This window comes from Setaria italica, chromosome VIII (assembly GCF_000263155.2).
Source record: "Setaria italica strain Yugu1 chromosome VIII, Setaria_italica_v2.0, whole genome shotgun sequence".
Classification (NCBI taxonomy): Eukaryota; Viridiplantae; Streptophyta; class Magnoliopsida; order Poales; family Poaceae; genus Setaria; species Setaria italica.
The window spans coordinates 22,996,154-23,006,237 of record NC_028457.1 but is presented as its reverse complement, the minus strand read 5'-3'; positions in this window follow the sequence as shown (position 1 = coordinate 23,006,237).

The following is a 10,084-nucleotide window of genomic DNA, read 5'->3' as shown; positions in this document are numbered from 1 at the left end:
TGTCAGGTTCGTGCTCGCCTCCCGCCGTGTGCGGGTCGTGTCGTCGACGCTGGCGTAGAACCACACTGGGCGGACCCGTGTGTGCAAGGGGGCGAGACGATGGTGGAGGAAGTCCTCCACCACCATGGTTGATGTAAGCCTGGCCTATCGCAGCTGGATAATCCGATCCAGCATCAACCACCATCCTTCTCTAAGGACCGACGGGACAGACCAGGTGTCGGCGATGGTGACCAGAGGAGAAGTCGGGAGGCAGAGGTGCTGGTGGGGCGCGATGACGTTCATGTGCAACCACCGCCACTTCCAGTCCTCCCACTTGTCGTGGAGAATCATGGTGATGTACTCCCCCTCACGCGCAGCCCGAAGCTTGAAGAAGCATGCCCCCACCACACGAGGAGCGCCGCCGGTCGGCGCGCTCGGACATTGAAGGTAGAAGAAGTGGCAGAAGAGCTCAACGGAAGGCCACACACCGACGAACATCTTACACAGATGGGCAAAGATGGCTAGTGTGAGGACAACGTTAGGTGTGAGGTGCACTAGATGCACCTGGAACTCCTCTAGCACATGGAGGAAGAATGTGGAGAATGGGGGAATGAGCCCGCAGAAGAAGAAGGGGAGGAACATGACCACCTCCCTTGGCTCGTCAGGAGTCACCAGCTCCGTCGCCCCACGGATCGCCATGCCACTATCTGACCCGACCGGAGGCAGCATCGCTTGGATCTTCCCTACGGCATCCGCGGACATGAGCGTGGAGCACCTGAGGTGGGCAACCCAAGGGTTGCACTGCTGCAGCGGAGGCGCGCGGCGGCTGGAATGGTCACTCCTGGCCATGGCGGTGAGCAGATGAGCAGGTGAAAGGACTAAGACAAAGAAGGCGAGGGGTTGAGGAAGATGAAAAGTGGTGAAGGAATCCCTAAAGGTTATGCAACCTTATAAGGCGACATGCGTGGCGCTTCGACTTCAAGAAACAGCCGCCGAAAAATGAGCGCGGAAGGGGGCCTATAATCTAGGGGAATCCCAACCGAAACCCAGGCATTTTGCGCATGAGGAAAAGATGAAGCGACAAGAGGGGGCCCTCTTTCCTTCTTCTAGGCCCTACGCTTGACCTAAGGTGATCCAACCCAGGGCCGGGTGCTGCTGTCACTGCCAATGGAACGGGTGCCCCCCGAAAAGGCACTTACAAGTGGGGCCTGCCTGTGTAAAGAGGTTTCAACCGCGCAGAGCCCAATTAAGGAGATGGGCCCTATGAATCCCAAGCCCAGGAAGGGCTCGGCAAATACCGTCTCCACGTTATGGGAGCCACTAAAGGCCCACGCAAAGGGAGCGGGATGCAACCGATGTGTGGCAATCAAGGTAGGACGTCAGTAGGCGCCCCGTCCCCATAAAAACACCATCATTACGACTGATGCGATGCGCCTGGATGCCTCAGGGACTGACGCCTCACCAATCCCATCCAACAGGCGGCGGGCTCCGCCCTCGTGTCAAGAGCACCCGCCTGGCTCTCGGCTGCCCTCTACCATAAGGGTAGGCCCATTACGTGGACCCGAGTGGTTACGAAAGCCTCCCGGGGACTCTGCCAAGAGGTGGAGCCACCTCACAGACCCGGGAAGAGGTGAAGGCCTCCCGAGTGGGATCACGGGAGCCAAGTTCATCGCCCCGTGTCCCGGGATGGTGGGCCCGGACTAAGAGGATCAAGAATTACCAAAGTAAGGTGGTAAAATGTGATGATTGCCATACACAGGACTTGGACGGGGTGCTCCGGCGCCGTCGTACCAAGGTTAGAAGACGTCAGGGCAAGTGGATGGTGCATTAGAAGAACTATAGTAAGGTGGGCAGCCACAACGTTCACACGCACAATGTAAAGGAATGGATTGGGATGGCATACTTGCCCCAACCGGTCTCACCTTAGGCCTGGCCTATAAAAGGCCGGCTCTTGTACAAACAAGACAGACAACTCTAGCAACAAAACGCGCAGGACGTAAGGTATTCTGCTTCTGAACGGCCTGAACCTGTTTAAAAACTCTCCTAGTAAAATCATATACTAACTCTCCTAAACGCCTCTCGAATCCCTATGCACAAACTAACCCCTAGGTTGGATCTCTAAAACGGGTCCCTCCGGATCCCCGCTCTCGGTGCTTGACCACCGTCAGTTATCGCCCTCCAATTCGCTCTAGCTTCACCACTGGATTTTGCCCTTTGTCAATGGTCAAAATAGGGGCAAATATGTAAAGACCAAGGGTAACATCACAATGATTTGTAAATAGTTGAGGGCAAAATCATAAAGTTCAAAAAATTAGGGTTAAAAAATAATTGCACTTCAAAGTAGGGGCAACATCACTAGATGTATAATAAAAACTATGAATATAGAAAAGCAAAAGCGACGTATAATTTAGAATGAAGAGGTACAATTTTTAAACAAGATGCTTGTTGTATTATGCTGAAGCCTAGCTACTTGCAACAGAAGAATACCCCTGTACAACACACCACCGTTTATAGCAGGAAGAGCATGTTCCGGTCCGCTTATTCCCATCCAACTAGCTGCCATCTATCACTACTCCCAAGATCCCCGCTAATACACCACTAGCGTGTGGGCCCACGCTGCACACCTACACGATTAATAACTAGTCCTAAACCCAAAGCCTTCCCCTCCAATCGTTCAAAAAGAAGAAAAGAGGATCAGCGCCCCAAAGCCAAACCCACATTACTGCAAACTGAGCATTGGTCCTATCTTTTAGTAGCGGTTGGTTTTTGACCCGGTACTAATGTGAGCATTAGTATCGGGTCAAAAGTCTAGTTGCCTAGGAGGCCCCCGTGACCCCTTTAGTACCAGTTGGGGGCTCCAACTAATACTAAAGGTCACCCATTAGTACCGGGTGGAACCTCCACCCAGTACTAATGTGCCTGAGGGCCTTTAGTACTCGGTGGAGGCTCCACCCCGTACTAATGGGTGACCTTTAGTACTGGTTGGGGCCCCCAATCGATACTAACTTCCCTCCTATAAATCAGGCGTCTTCTTCCGCCTACCCGAGCCATTTCCTCTAGCTCGGGCTTCATCCATTCATAGTGAAATAGGGGAGGTGTTGCCGGATTGTTGACCATTTCGTGGGGATTTCACTCATTCAAGTGTTCTAAAGGTTAGAAACATTATCCTACCTTGATACATGGTTAGTATACTAAGTTTTATGCTTAGAGCTAGAGTAATTTGTGATTTTTAGAATGAGTTACAATGGAGAAAATTTTTATTTATATGCATGTGTTATTTAGAGCTCATATATGTGATTTTTAGAATAAGCTATAATTTTTTGGATCCTATGTTTCATATTAGTCAAAGAAATTGATATGAGGTTAGAGGAATAATTTCATAGTTTAGTCCTTTACAAATATGAGCAAAACAAATTATGGGGAAAAATATAATTTGTTCATATTTTAGTCATTTGCAAATATGAGCGAGATAAATTGTGGTACATAGAGATAATAAGATGAAATAGAGGTATGTAACTAGTCATTTTTAGAATAAACTACAATGGAGAAATTTTTCATTTATATGTTATGTTTGAGCTAAATAAATTGTGGGGAAAAATATAATTTGTTCATAGTTTAGTCATTTGCAAATATGAGCTAAATAAATTGTGGTACATATAGATGGCTACTGCTACTAGAGGTAATGGCGATAGTGGGGGCGATCGTCGTTCCTCTCGCAGCAAGAGGAAAACCATAGTTGGCCCTCATGATAAGCCGAAGAAAATGAGGACGTGGGAGAGAGAAATGCTTCATTATTTGGAAAGATGTCATGAAGATGCTGTTGTAGCGGGTCATGAACCTCCTTTTGGTGGTCGTTATGCTCAATCACCAGTCCCAGGGATTTTAGGTCCACTAAGTAGTACCGTTGCAGGAGGTACAGATAAACCATAAGATGAGGCTAGGTCAACGAAACCTTCATCTTTGCCGCCCAAGGATGCTTAAAGTCATCCTAGATAGCAATCAGTTGATGGTTTGTTGTAGTGTATCATGTTGTTTGGGTCTAAAATTTAAATTTATGTATTTCTATCTAAACTTTCAGCAATGTTTGAGTTTGTCGTAGTGTATCATGCATGTTGTTTGGGTCTGAAATTTAAATTTGTGTATTTCTATCTAAACTTTCTGCAACATTTGAGTTTAATAAAATTTGTATCATGTTTGTTGTATTTCATGTATAATTCTATGGATGATCAGAATATCTTTGGTTTAGTAATACTTTGTAGATGGATCGGCAATGGATGTATAGCACGAACAAACACTACATGGAGTACATTAATGGCTTGCGTGATTTTCTCGATTTGGCAGAGTCCAACAAGCCGCCGTCTGGTTTCATTTGTTGTCCATGCTGAATTTGTAAAAATGAGAAGGATTACTTATCCAGAAAGACTATTCACGCCCACATATACAGTTCAGGATTCATGCCTAACTATTTTGTTTGGACCAAGCATGGGGAAAGAGGAGTTATGATGGAAGATGATGATGATGAAGAAGATGATAACTACATTCCTGACTGGACTCAAGGAGGTGCCTTTGCAGATGCTGCAATGGACGAGGCTAAAGAAGGGATGGTTGCACAAGAAGGTCCTACCGATGATCTAGGTTAGGTGTTGTGAGATGTAAAGGAAAACTGCGAGAATGTAAAGAATTCAAAAAAGTTTGAGCATATGTTAGATCATTATAAGAAATTATTGTACCCAGATTGCAAACAGGAGCACAAAAAGTTGGGTACCACACTGGAAATGCTGCAATGGAAGGCAAAAAAAGGGATTTTCTGACAAGGGTTTGGATGTGTTAATGAAAATCATAAAGAGCCTGCTTCCTGAGGGGAACGAATTGCCGTCCTCAACGTACGAAGTGAAAAATATTGTTTGCCATCTAGGTTTGGAGGTACAAAAGATACATGCATGTCCTAATGACTGTATCCTCTATCGCAGTGAGGATATGAGAAATTGGAGGCTTGTCCTGTGTGCGAAGTGCTGCATTATAAGATCAGGTAAGATGACCCCGATGATGTTGAGGGGCAGGCCAGGAAGAAGAAAGTTCTTGCGAAGGTAATGTGGTATTTTTGTGTAGTACCACGCTTGAAGCGTTGGTTCAGAAACAAGGCACATGCAAAGTTGATGCGTTGGCACAAAGAAGAACTTAAGCAAGATGAAATGATCAGACACCCCACTGATGTGTCCTAGTGGAGAATAGTTGACAGAGAATTTTCCTAGTTTGAAAAGGATGCAAGGAACATACAGATTGGTTTAAGTACAGATGGATTCAATCTATTCGGTAAGTTCAGTAGTGGTCATAGCACTTGTCCTGTGACCTTATGTATGTTCAACCTTCAGTAAGGATGTGCATGAAGCAAAAGTTCATTATGATGCAGGTAATTATCCAAAACCCAAAACAACCTGGTAATGACATTGATGTTTGCATAAGACTGTTGGTTGATAAACTTTTAATGTTATGGAAGGAAGAAGGTCTACGTGTGTGGGATGAGGACAAAAAGGAGAATTTCAATCTATGAGCATTGCTGTTCATAACCATCAATGATTGGCCCGCGCTTGGTAATCTGTCAGGACAGACAAACAAGGGATATCGAGCTTGCACGCACTGATACTTGCAGCATGTATTTGAACACTTTCGGAAAGTCGTGTATACGGGCCATCGTCGATTTCTTCCTTCTAAGCACCCGTTAAGAAATAAAGGGAAGCATTTTGAAGGGGAGGAAGAAAAATGTACTAAGCCCGTTCGCCGTAATGATAAACGTGTATTTTCTATGATAAAGGATATGAGGGTAGTCTTTGGCAAGGGTTCTGATGAAAAATCTTTGTGTGAATGTGCTTGGCTTCCTGGGTACATATGGAAAGGCAAATGATACAATTGAAGCACGTCGGGACCTAAAATGTATGAAACAATGAGATGGCCTACATCCGGAAAAGAGAGATGATGGGCATTCTTGTATCCAGCCAGTTACACCCTCAGCAAGGAAAAGAAGAAAAACATGTTTGAGTGCTTGAATATATCAAGGTCCCATCAGGTTACTCCTCGAATATACAAGAAATAATAAATATTAAAGAGAAGAAATTCATAAATTTGAAGGCCCATGACTGCCATGTCCTGATGACACAAGTGCTACCTGTTACATTGAGGGGTATATCAGAGAATGTGAGAATGGCAATCGTGAAGCTATGTGCATTCCGCAACATGATTTCTTAGAAGGCAATCCATCCAAACAATCTACTAAAGCTGCAGAATGACGTGGTGCAATGCCTTGTCACTTTGAGATGGTCTTTCCACATTCCTTCTTTAATATCATGACCCACCTTCTAACCCACCTCGTTGAAGAGATTTTTGTTCTCGGTCCTGTATATCTACACACTATGTTCCCTTTCAAGAGGTTTATGGTAGTTCTGAAGAAGTATGTTCGTAATCGTGCCCATCCAGAAGGAAGCATCACAAAGGGTTATGGAACATAGGAGGTCATTGAGTTTTGTGTTGACTTTATTGACGACCTTAGTTCAATTGGAGTCCCTATATCACGCTATGAGGGGAGACTCAAGGGATAGGGAGGAAATCTCGAATGGACATCGAAGAGAGTACATGGCGTGAAGCACACTTCACAGTCCCGCAACAATCATCTCTGGTGGCTCCATATATGGAGGAACACAAGGCTATTGTATGATCCTCAAACCAAGGGAAGACTGAGGCCTGGATTACGTGTCATCACATTGGCACTTTCGCCTCTTGGTTGCGGCAACGACTGATGGGTGATGACACGATTGAAGAACAACTAGCATGGTTGGCTAAGGGTCCATCTATCTCAGTATCGACATTCCAAGGATACGAGATAAATGGGTACACATTTTACACGAGAGCCCAAGACCAAAAGAGCACAAACTAAAATAGTGGTGTCCGTAAAGATGCAATAGACAACAATGAAAAAAAAGATAGATACTATGGTGTGATTGAGGAGATATGGGAACTGGACTATGGACCATTGAAAATTCCTTTATTTCGGTGCCAATGGGTGAAACTTACTATAGGAGGCGTAACGACAGACAACTATGGGATGACAATAGTGGACCTCAATAAGATTGGATACAAAGACGAACCATTCATCCTAGCTAATGATGTGACTCAAGTTTTCTATGTGAAGAACATGTCACGCAAACTAATAAAGAAGGGTGCTAATAAGTTAGATCACCAGCCAAAGCATCACATAGTTCTTCGAGGGAAAAGAAAAATCATTGGAGTTGAGGACAAGACTGACATTTTAGAAGATTATGCTCAGTTCGATGATCTTCCTCCATTTTCAGTTGATGTTGACCCAACCATTGTGTTAGCCAAAGAGGATGCTCCATACTTATGCTGTGATCACAACCAAGGGACGTTCGTCAAGAGGAAGGTTATTAACGTTTCGCTAGATTCAGTCAATGTTGACCCAACCATCCTGTTAGCCAAAGAGGACGCTCCATACTTATGCTGTGATCACAACCGAGGGACGTTCATCAAGAGGAAGGTTATTAACATTCCGCTAGATGATGACATGTAATGTATTAGAACCATTATGTTGTGTTTTGTGGTTATCAACAAAGGAACAAATTAATGTAATAACGCATTGTAATGATATGTCATGTATCCTATGGGTTTATTAATAATACTATTTGCAAAAATCTCTCCCTATTAAACAAGAACTGATTTTGGCATGGTTAAAATATTAAATATTTCAATTTTTTGTTGCACCACTAAATATTAAACAATAAATTCAAGTACATGATTAAGTCATGGTAAACATGTTAATAACACTACAGGCACTATTCTTCTAAATTTTTACATGGCCAAAATATCTTTTTTTCGAATTTTAAAGTTAACATAAGTATTATGACCATTATAACCTATTACTAAGTTAAAGTAATAATTTTACTATGTTTGATATTTAAATGCATCTAATATTTTTATAGTGCATATCTAATCAACATCAAGCTAATAAATTGTTTTTGCAATTTTATGAATGTTATTTGATTTACTACGCAATAAATTAATACAATAGCAATTGTAAAAGAAAGAAAAATAAAAAGATGTTTAGGAGGGAAGCCAAAACAGTGGGATAACAACACCCAGTACTAAAAGGGGGCAATTTTGCTTTGGCGTGCTCTGGCCCCCCTTTAGTGCTTCTCGATTACTTTGTCTTGCTAAATCTTCAAAATTCTTCAATGCTGCCATGAGGCTATAGTGTGATCAAGCTCTTGATCGTCTTGAATTTGTAATCTTCATTGTGATATGGAGGGTGGCAAAAGTAGTCATTGATACTTTTCTGCCTTTTTTGATAGGAGAGCGCGTATTGCCTCGCATGGCTCCTTAGGGTGTAGCCGCTGCGAGCCTCTAGCACTCAGTGCACCAAACCCGTGGCCGTAGCCTCCAAAATTCAATGTATCAAGCTTGTTAGCGGGGCTTTCGAAGCTCAGTGCACAAAAACCTGAGGCTATAGCCTCCGTAATTCGGTGTACCAAGCCCATGACTATCGGTTAATTTTCATCAATAGGTGTACACAAAAGTACTCAGCACGTTGCCCTGCATGCGGAAAACAAGTAAAAAAAATTATATAAAATAAATAAAAAAGTGACTTAGCTTGGTTCGTGGACGATTGTTGACGAAGCCGTGGCGGTCGTCGTGAAGCCGCGACTGCTGTTGATGAAGCCGACTAGTTGGAGTTGATTCCGACTAGTTTTTGATCACGTGGAACCCGCCCTCAACTAGTTTTCTAGTCAAGACGAGTAGTCGAAGTAGATCATCCTTGACTAGTTTTCTAATCGAGACGAGTAGTCGAAGTAGTAGTCGGCGACTTGATGCGGCCGGATGTTGGGGTAGCAGTGCTCGCGTACATCTTCTATGTATGTTAGGCTATGATTTTGAGGTCTTATGGTAGCCTCCCATGTGCATGTAGCACAAAGCCCTCCAAATTGCCTTCTACGGAGAGTAGTCGGAGCTGCTTATTTGCCTCAATCCGCGCGTGACTATAACAGATCTTTGGCATCTTGGGAATTATGGCATGGGTCCCTCGGTTTGCCTAATCTCCCAACTCGAATCGGATTTGCCTCTGCCTTGATTGACGAGCCGCATGCACCAACCTGTGGTGGAAACCGACTCGGTCTTCGACTGGAATGCGGAGCGTATCGATTCTGTCTCGGCGTAGATTTGTATGCTCAGAACTCCAGCTCGACGATTGCTTTTTATGATGAGGTCCTTCAAGCTCGACCGATGATCTCGACGATCACTCCTACCTAGCGCGCCAGATGTCGGTGTTTTATACCCAACAACTTACCAAGGGGTATCTCGAGGTAGTAGATTGGTTAGTGGTGGATTGCCAGATCTGAAACTTGATGGTAAAAGTGAGGACACAAGACACAGATTTATATAGGTTCGGGCTGCCAGAGTAGCGTATTACCCTACGTTCTGTTTGGGGTGTTGTATATTGCACCCTGCACTTGAGTGTTGTTTGATGTTGAGGATTTGTTCCTCTGTTGTAGTTTTATGAGGTCTTCACCTACGATCTAGGGACCCCTACCCTCCTTTATATATTCTAAGGGCGGGATTACTAGTCAGTTACAAGGAGAAGTCCTACTAGGATTACATGGTATGAGTCCTAGTAGGATTACTGGAGAATTCTAGTAGGAGTCCGCCTTCTTCCTTCCTTGTGAGTACTGAGGAACTATCCCCAACAGGGTGGCCTTTAGTACCGGTGCTAGCCAGTACCCGGTACTAAAGGCCTTTAGTACCGGGTGCTGGCTATCACCGGTACTAAAGGGTGGGGGATAAACCCCCCTCCCCCACCTTCTTCCTCCCCCAACACTTAGCTAAATTTTGCGATCGACGCCACCACCGGTCCTCTCCAGATCCTCCTCGCTGCCGCCCTCCACACCATCATCCCGCGCCGCCACCGACGCACCCCTCCCCAACGACGTCGTGCCGCCCCCGATTGGTGCCCCGACGCACTCACCGGCCCCACTACTCTCCTCCGGCAGCCTTCCTCCTTTTCCCCACCGGCATCCTCCCAGACCCACTCCACACGTGCCTGCCA